Source organism: Danio rerio, chromosome 7 (genome assembly GCF_052040795.2).
Source record: "Danio rerio strain M-AB ecotype USA chromosome 7, GRCz13ab, whole genome shotgun sequence".
Lineage (NCBI taxonomy): Eukaryota > Metazoa > Chordata > Actinopteri > Cypriniformes > Danionidae > Danio > Danio rerio.
The window spans coordinates 52,126,607-52,136,195 of record NC_141027.1 but is presented as its reverse complement, the minus strand read 5'-3'; the positions used below and the strand labels follow the sequence as shown (position 1 = coordinate 52,136,195).

At 32.7% G+C, this 9,589-nt stretch overlaps 1 long non-coding RNA gene across 1 annotated transcript; it reads right to left on the bottom strand.

The window, feature by feature from the left end:
- Positions 1-212: 212 nt before the first annotated feature.
- LOC147843193 (uncharacterized) lies at positions 213-6,320 on the bottom strand. The gene is made up of 3 exons (XR_015496238.1): positions 3,558-6,320; positions 2,169-3,099; positions 213-2,034 (listed from the first exon to the last, which is right to left on the bottom strand). It is a non-coding gene; the product is annotated as an uncharacterized LOC147843193 (long non-coding RNA).
- Between the last annotated feature and the right edge of the window lie 3,269 nt (positions 6,321-9,589).

Below are 9,589 nucleotides of genomic sequence, written 5' to 3'. Positions count from 1 at the left end.
CCAACACATAAACGCCTAAAATCCATTTCAAAGCTTATTTTTTGTATTTATGTTTTTTTTTATTGCAAAGAGATTCAATTTACAACAGCTGTTAGACGTTATTACAGCAAATTCTCAAAATTCCCTAATCCGAAAAAAATAATAATAATAAAGCAACACATCCCTTTACATGATCTTTCATTCATACAAAAACCATTTACAGAAGTCACAAGGCCATTAGAGAAAAGTCTTAGTCTTTAGCCCTGTATAAGTCTAAAATTGCATTCTTCACAATGTCATTAAAGGGGTCTTTAAAAGTCTCACATTTCATTTGAAGAAACCTGCAGAAACCCTCTGATATATTGTCTAGTTTGGTGTTGTAAATTATGATACAATCTGGTAATTGCCAGTATATTTTCTGTTATTTTATAGACTTAACTCTCTCTCTCTCTCTCTCTCTCTCTCTCTTTCTCTCTCTCTCTCTCTCTCTCTCTCTCTCTCTCTCTCTTTCTCTCTCTCTCTCTCTCTCTCTCTCTCTCTCTCTCTCTCTCTCTCTCTCTCTCATTTATAATACTATATATTTTTTGAATATTGTCAAACCTCAAAAAAATTAAGTTAGCATTAGTCACTTTGATGAAATGCACAGTTGAGTTTTTACCATCAAATGTCAACAGAGCAGAGATCAACATCCCATAATACAATTTACAACCATAAACATTAAAACTGTAAACCTGTTAATTAACGGATAATTTTACATTGCACTAGAGATTACCCATTATAGTATTCCAAAACATTTTAACTATTTAATATCTTTCATTTTATGACTTTAATGTTCTTTCTATGCATACTTGAATACTGAAACTTTATTCAAATCAGTCATCTCGTCTTTAACCCATGCATCAACAAGTGCACACTTTAACCCTTCCCATAAGTCCCGGTGGGTTCAGAATGCTTATACCAGTAAGCAGTGTCAGTAAGAAGCTTGCGGATATTAAAGCGGATAACTGACCACTGCAAGTGAACTTTGCAGAGGGGCTCGACTTCTTTCCCAGAAACTCTGATCTTATTTCCTCATGAGTATGAAGCAAGACACTTAAACTGGGAAACTATTATCTCCTTAAGGAGCTCACACCACTGCAGAAAAGAAATCCACCAACACAAATAGTAATGTCTGAGGATTGATACCGTCCTTATAAACAAACTAATCATGTTGTCCACTGTTGTTCCACATATAACGATGCCCTTAATTGGATTCTCAGTATTTGAGAGTAAAGGTTTTGGCACAGTTTGCTAGCGTACAAGACAAGTCCACTATGCATTGTGCCTGATCACTGGATACAGCTCACACTTGCTATCTTTTTATTCAAAGATGCATAGAAGACTTTTGCACAACATAGCAATGAATTCTGGACCACATTTGACATAAAGTTGACACAGCAGGGAGTTATCCAGCACTGGCATACAGCTTGTAGGCCAGACATGACCCGGGTTTGGCACCAGCTTTGAGGTGGCACTCGAGACATGGGTTTGATGTCAAATGTAGTATTTGGCCCAGATGTAAAAAATTATGGGTCACGTACGTTTGCTCTATCTTGAACCACATTTAAAATATGTTTAAATTATTTGAGTAAAGAAATATTTTGATACAGTCATTTCCATCTTCCTGTTTGCATCTTAATTTAGGAAACAATCATGATTGAATTATTTGAATTATTATTAGTTTTGTTTTACCTGTATGCTGCAAAAGAACTGAATTTAACCTACATTACCCATATACCCACCCACATTATTATTTTACAAATGATTTTATTATTGCACATGATAATTTTTTAAGTGCTTGAAGAGCAATGCTTCATGGGTTTAGCAATTTCATTGCAATCGTGACACTAAGTCTGGCTTCCAGACAATGGCCAGACGTGGCCCAGTTCAGGCCCATGGTTTATTAACTTTACTCAGACTTGGCCCACATATGGTCCATGTTTGGCCCTTGTCTTGAAGCCAGACTTGGTCTAGTCATGTACCGTAATTCACTGCGGCATGTGGGCCAAGCGAAGGCTGATTTTGTGGGCCATGCTGGACCAGAGAAATTTTACTAAGTGAGAAATATCCCACTACATTGAAAAAAAGTTAATTTAATTTACAAAATTTTATATAAGTTAATAATTCATAAGGGTTGAGTTTAAACAAACAAATTAAACTTAATTTGTTTGTTTAAATTCAGCCCATATAAATTGTTTGCAAAGGGACTAAGCCGAAAAGAAAATAAATGAACGAATGAATGAATAATTGAATAAATTATTTGTAAATATTAAGAATTGTAAATCTAATGAACCATTTTATGCAGTGCATTTGTGATTAGGCACCATCTCCATCCATTTAGTCAAAGGGAAAACATATAATATAATAATAAAATGTCCTAATAAATAAACGTCCTAATAACCTGGTGTCAAATATAAAAAAGGAGTTTGCTGATGTAGAAGCAATATAGAAAATGAGTTGCGCCTCAAGATGAAACACAATGAACTAGGGCTTTGCGATTTTGGGAAAACACCTAATTGCAATTTTTATGCCAGATAATGCAATTAAATTTTGGAGTCAAGCTTCAGCTCAATAATCTGTAAGCCGTGGCAACAATTCTGTGACAGCTCTAAAAATTATCTGTTTTTATTTAGCGTCTGTGACTTTGAAACCAAGATATTCCCATTTTAGTAATGTCCTGTTCTTCTTTAAAGTTATTTCCATATTAATGCTTCTGAAGCAGCAGACACCATTATCCCAACTGTTCGCACTTTCCTGTTTGTTGTAGTTTGGTTGTGCAATTCTGATTGATCAATTGGCTGGTAAGACTTTCACAGATGGCAGTCACACATTTGCTCTGGATGGGAAAAATTAAATAATACATACAGTTGAAGTCAGAATTATTAGCCCTTCTTTGAATTTTTTTTCTTTTTAAAATATTTTCCAAATGATGTTTAACAGAGCAAGGACATTTTCAGAAAAAACAGTTTTTAAACACCATTTTAAGGATGGAATTATTAGCCTCTTTAGGCTAATTTTTGTTTCAATAGTCTACAGAACAAACCATCATTTTACAATAACTTGCCTAATTATCTAAACTGTCTAGTTCAGGGGTTCCCAAACTTTTCAGCCCGCGACCCCCAAAATAACAATGCCAGTGACTCGCGACCCCCAATATCCTCTGAGGTGGTTATAAATACAAAAACCTTGCATGCAATGACGCAGACACACCAATTAAATTTGTGTCAGTGCTTTAAATGTGCCAGAAAGTATAACCTGATGTTATAAAATCAAAATGCATCTGACGCTATTGCTGTCTTTAATATAATGTTATTACCCCAGGGGTCGCAATCAAATAGAACTAGTAACTATAAGCTACTATAGTAACTATAAAGTATATAGTAACTATAAATGACTATTTTAATTTTCAGTATAGTTATGGATAAAATATGTTAATTCTTATGGTTAAAAAATAAATAGATTTTTGGAAATCACCAGGCGACCCCCCTTCATTGCCCCGCGACCCCTCGGGGGGTCCCGACCCCCACTTTGAGAACCACTGGTCTAGTTAATCTAATTAACCTAGTTAAGCCTTTAAATGTCACTTTAAACTGTATAGAAGTGTCTTGAAAAATATATAGTTAAATATTATTTACTGTCATCATGGCAAAGATAAAATAAATCAGTTATTATAGATAAGTTATTAAAACTATTATGTTTTAAAATGGGTTGAAAAAAATCTACCCTTGGTTGAACAGAAAACGGGGAAAAAATAAACGGGGGCTAATAATTCTGACTTCAACTGTATATATTTCATATCACAGCCTCTTGCGTATATCAAATCACAATGTTTAAAATTGAGATTTGATTTCGATGAATCGTACAGCCCTACAATAAACGCGGCTTTTGGAGGCACAAGACTTGGGAGTATCTTGGACATCTCAGACTCTTTGGGAGCACGGCATCTTTGGGAGGTAATAATTACCAAAAATTGTACTGCCCACATTGCGATGATTTTGCAATCACATGATCTGTTAAAATTAAATCACACATGTATTTTTTGATGCACATACTGTAATTTTTTTGGTAGATATGTTTCCATCCTTGTGTATGTGCATTCTTCTAACTGCATAAAAAGTCTATCCTGCTTAGTTGTGTGCAAAAGCTTTTTATGCACAGTTTTAAAAGGTAACATGGTCACACTTTACAATAAGGTTCATTAGTTAATGTTAATTAATGCATTTACTAACATGAACAAACAATGAACAGTACATCTACTAATGTATATGTTCATGTTAGTTAACGTTAGTTAATTAAAATAGAGTTGTTCATTGTTAGTTCATGTTAACTCATGGTCCATTAACTAATGTTAACAAGCATGGACTTGGATGTTAATAATGCATTAGTAAATGTTCAATTGTGATTAATAAATGCTGTACATGTTAGTAATAAATGCTGTACATGTTAGTTATATGTTAGTAAATGCAGTAACTAATGAACCTCATTGTAAAGTGTTACCAGTAACACTTTATTTTGATGGTCCAGTCTGCGTAAAATCTGTTGATATGCTCCTTCAACAGACATTTAACTGACTATAAGAAACTTTGCAAGCACAACCCAACCCTAACAGTCTACTTTTAATCTAATGAGAATTAGTTGACATGTAAATGCAGTGTAACTTAAATTCATCAAACAGACCATCAAAATAAAGTGAGACCCTTTAAAATGTATGCGCATCTTGGCGTTTCCATTCCATAGACTAAACTCTCTGTATATTTATTATACAATATATTGTTTCAAATAACTAAAACGTTAGCAATAATCCTAAATAAACAGGAAAACTGTAAATATTTGACATGCATGCTGATTTTTTTTGGGGGGGTAAAGGTGTTTCATAGTTGTTTATGCCAAAAAATTATCCGACTCAATTGTGCGCATAAATGCTTTTTATGCACAATTCCACATTTTTTTGCTCATTTTGGCTTTCCATTAAGCATGTTTAATGTCATATCCCAAAATGCTCAAAAAAAAAAGGTCAGTTGAAATAGCTATTGATCAGTGTTGCCAACTTAGCAATTTTGTTGTTAGATTTAGCAACTTTTCATACTACCCTAGCAACTTTTCTTTTTCAAAAAGGACCTAGCAACAAATTTAGCCATTTTTAACATTCATTGGCTACTTTTAGCCATTTTTAAAAAGTGACTCAGAAGAGCAGTGGCTGCAGGCTTCACTCAGTAGCTAGCTCAGATTGTTTTTCATAACTGTTGATTTACTGATAAATGTTAACATGTATAGTTGTTTATATGTAGCAATATATTACAATAGTACTATAATTGTTGTCACTTTTACAAATGTGTTAATTTCACAAGTTAAAAAGAACAAGTACACACACTGTGATGGTTTAAAAGAATGTAACTGTTCATTATCAGTGTTATATTTAAAAAATTAAAAAACTCTTATCTAAAAGTCACTTTTACAAATAGTCAACTTTTTCATACAAATGTAAATGAACATATTTTAAATAATGTTTTGCTGAGATGGCCAGTCATTTTGAGAAAACATTGTTCATTTTTACACTACATAAAGATGTAGTTTTAAGTTGTGATTAATATGTAATATAAATAAGTATAAGTAAAATAATAAAATAATAAAATAATTAATATGTTAATGAGAACCTATTTTTGTGCTGGATATAATGTTTTAATATAATCTAATACACGGCTCCTCTGAGAGTAGAAACATGTCCGGCTTAAGCTTGTCAGATACCACGTGATGACGTCACTGATATGCAAATTAGTGCGTGACATCATCTGGCAACATTTAGCTACTTTTCATTGGAAATAGTTGGCAACACTGCCATTGATATCATCTGGTTCAAAATTGCAAAATCCAAATGATGTCACTGAACTTTGACAAGATCATATTCCCTTTTGAGAATGTCGAAGTGTCATTATAAAATAATTCATGCTGTTTTACCCAATCAAATAAGCAGGATTTAAACCATTTACTGATATGTTTGCTAACTATGTGAAATCAAAGACAAAGCGAAGTGTTTCGTTTTTATTTCATAAATGAGTGATTGAATCACTAACCTGGTTGATTTGGTTTGAAACATTTAATTAGCTGAGGAATGAAACACCACTTCTATATGTTACACAGTCCACACAATGTATTTATAAAATTTCCTGGAAATGTACCTTAATAGGCGATGTTTGTTTGTTTATTGATCCCCTTGGGGCAATTCATTCCGATATGGTGGTGCTTCACATATAACAAGAATGACACACTTAACATAATAAACATCAACACTTAACAACAGGTACAAAAAAAACAAAAAAAAAACAACGATTATCCATCGACTGTGATCAAAGATTTTGGGAGTTTCCCTGTAAAGTCTTGCATACTATTACTAACAGTAGGTGTTGAGGATGGCACATGAAAAATACTAGGAGACAGCACACACCCCTTAAATAAACATTTCGAGTGGATGCCCCTTGGTCAACGTCTAAGGACAATGAGATGTTCCACAAATCGTTATAAATTTACTTTTGTGCCTGAAGCAACCAGTTCAAATCTGCTGCTATTTTGGGATTTCTGCCTTTTGCCTACCCAAATTTAAAAGCTTCCTAAATCAACATGCAGAGGTGTAAATGCAAAAATTTGGTATCATTTTAAAGTAAACCCTTTGAATTTTCATAAAACACTATTGAAAGTGTTTAAAATAACTGTATATGTTGTCTGTGTTATAACAAACACCTAATAAAAGAGGCACTTTTTGTATATTTTTTTATAAACTCAAATCTGAAAGTGTACCTTTTAGGTTCTGTGTGGTCTAGGGTGCTGTAATTAATTTTGGTGGCTCCTGCACATGTCTGTAATCGTAGGAAAAAAGAAAAATGTCTCTACCAGTTTCTATGCAAAAGTTATTATATTCCAACTGATGAGAGGTGCTATACAAACAGAGACCAATCATTGTTTTCATATTTCATTATTATTTAGTTTGATCAAACATAATGCACTGTGTTTGGACCATATCAGACTTATAAAAGGATTACTTCTGCACATCACCTCAAAAACAGAGGAGAAATGGCCCTGAAGCGCACAGCATAAGGTAAGGATGACAGCTGTCTGTGCTATCTGGGGCTGCTTATTGATCATAAATGTATTGTTTTCACTTCTGCGCCATGGAAACACCGCAATTCATTCGACAACTGTTTGATGTTTGAATATAATTCAGTAAAAACAAAGCAAGAACAGTATGAGCACCGGCAAGAGCTTTCATTTGAGCTATAACATGTACATGTGTCATATATGAACTATATGAAAATCATGAAAATAAACCAATATTCAATACCCAGCTTGGGTATCCAAAATACTGTGTATTTAAGTGTAAATAACTTTTGTACATTAGAAAAAACAAAAACAAAGTGATGCATATATGCTAAAAATATAGATATAACACATTCAAACGAAACCACTTATGGAGATCTGGTGAAATGCTAACCACCTAAATCTTAAAGCAAAAGTTGATGACGTCACGGAGATAAGAAAAAGATAAGAAAAATAGTTCAACATAAGCCTTTACAGGTTTAAAACACTTGTAAAGTGGAGTCTATTTTGGTAAATATGACAAAATATAACATAATGGTTACGTGAAAAAAATTTAACGTACAGAATAAGCCCTTGTTTTTAGGCGCTTCCAGCCAAGTTCAGATCTCCACTATGGGTGTGTAAATAGAGCTTGACCTGGTCCCTGTCTAATAGGTGGTGTTATGTTAACTGATAGCGTAATGGTTAGGATTAGCCTACAAGGATAGGTGTGCTTGAAACGTCAAGCTCCACCTGTTGCATCTAGCTGGATGTCAAGCTCAATTCATGTTTCTAGGCTGACCTGCTCTAGTCTTCAGTCAAACTCAGCTGTTATGGCTGTGAAGTGCGAAAATCGGTGCAACTGTCACTGACAACTTGCAGTAGGATTTCACTCAGATTACATTCATATGCAGGCTGTTTCACCTCAAATTTGGGTTAAATATGGAAAAACTTTTTTTTTTTTTTTTGCTTACATGTTTTACATGAATTTAGGTTGAAAACCCCTGCATTTTTGAATACAGTGATAAAGAGTTTAGAAGTAAAACCTCACACTGTAAAAAGTGATAAGTTACTTAAAGCGAGTAAACCAATTGCCATAAGCATCAAGTTGACTTCAGAAAGACAATGTAATAAAACCCAGTGTAACTTGGAACTGTTACATTGACTTAATTTTAATAATTATGCTTGTTGTATTCACTTTTTAAAGTCAACTAATCCCTTTTTATAGAGACTATTTTACCATTTCTGTTTTCAAATAACTTTTGTATTTATTACAATATTACATATTTGGTGCTTCATTAAGTTTATAAAATCTACAGTTATAGCCTGTATAGATTTATTTTAGTTACTGTCATTTTGCTAGACACAGAGAAGCAGGAAAAAACAGATATAATAAAGATGTATTTCAATAAAGTGATTAGTTTATTTATATATATTTTTAATTTGCATAATTAAGTCAGCTTAACAGTTCCAAGTTACAATGGGTTTACTTACATTATTTTTGTAAGGTCAACTTGTTGCTTAAATTAACTAATCACTTTTTACAGTGCATTCTTTCTCTATAAATACAAATATTTTTAACAATATATTACACATATTTTAAGACAGCTACAGGGTTTCTGCAGGTTTCAGCAAGTTAAATTTAGACATTTTTTTAAGACTATTATGAATTAAATTTTAGACTCATACAAGGCTTTTTTGAATCGCCCAGTTAGAAAAGATTTTTTATTTGACCTTACAAACTTTTTTTCCAATTTAACAAATGTATTAATATAATAATTTAATAATTATTTTTTTATATTTTAGTTAATTCTGAGCAAAATAGTTTAAATATTGTGTCAAAACAAGCAAGCTCTCGTTGTTTACATACACTTTTTTTCAACATGACATTTCCTAAAAACGCAGAAATAAAAAAATAAAGAAATAAAGAAAAAAAAAGAGAGAATGTTTTAAAGGGCTTAAAAATTATAATAAAGTAAATGTATGCACAACAGTCTGCCCAGGTCAGCTTCCTCAGCAGTAAAGACATGGAGAACTTTTAACAAATGTTATTATGAGAAAAATAATTAAACCATTATGGTAAAAAGTTAAAAAGTACATTCCTAAATAAAAAGTTAAAAGTTTTATTATTCATTTACTGGATGTGTGTCGGCAAGATAGGGTAGCTATACATGAATAAAGGAAAATTAACCCCTGTTTGAAAAAGATTTAAGTACAACAACACAATATTTCAGACATTTTAAGACTTTTTAAGACACAGCGGGCACCCTGAGCTATTGCGAGCAGCACTTTTCCATTAATATCATGTGTTTTGTAGAGATCTGCCTTTGTAAACATTTTAGATGAAACGATAAAACTACTTCTGGTTCATTACTAATGATTCTGACAAGACATTAGATAACTTTGACAAACAAATTACTACTAGAACAAAACCCAAATGGCGCTCTCAATCTTCATTGGTATCCTTGAATCTGCACTTTTGTAATGGATTGCATGTTGTAAT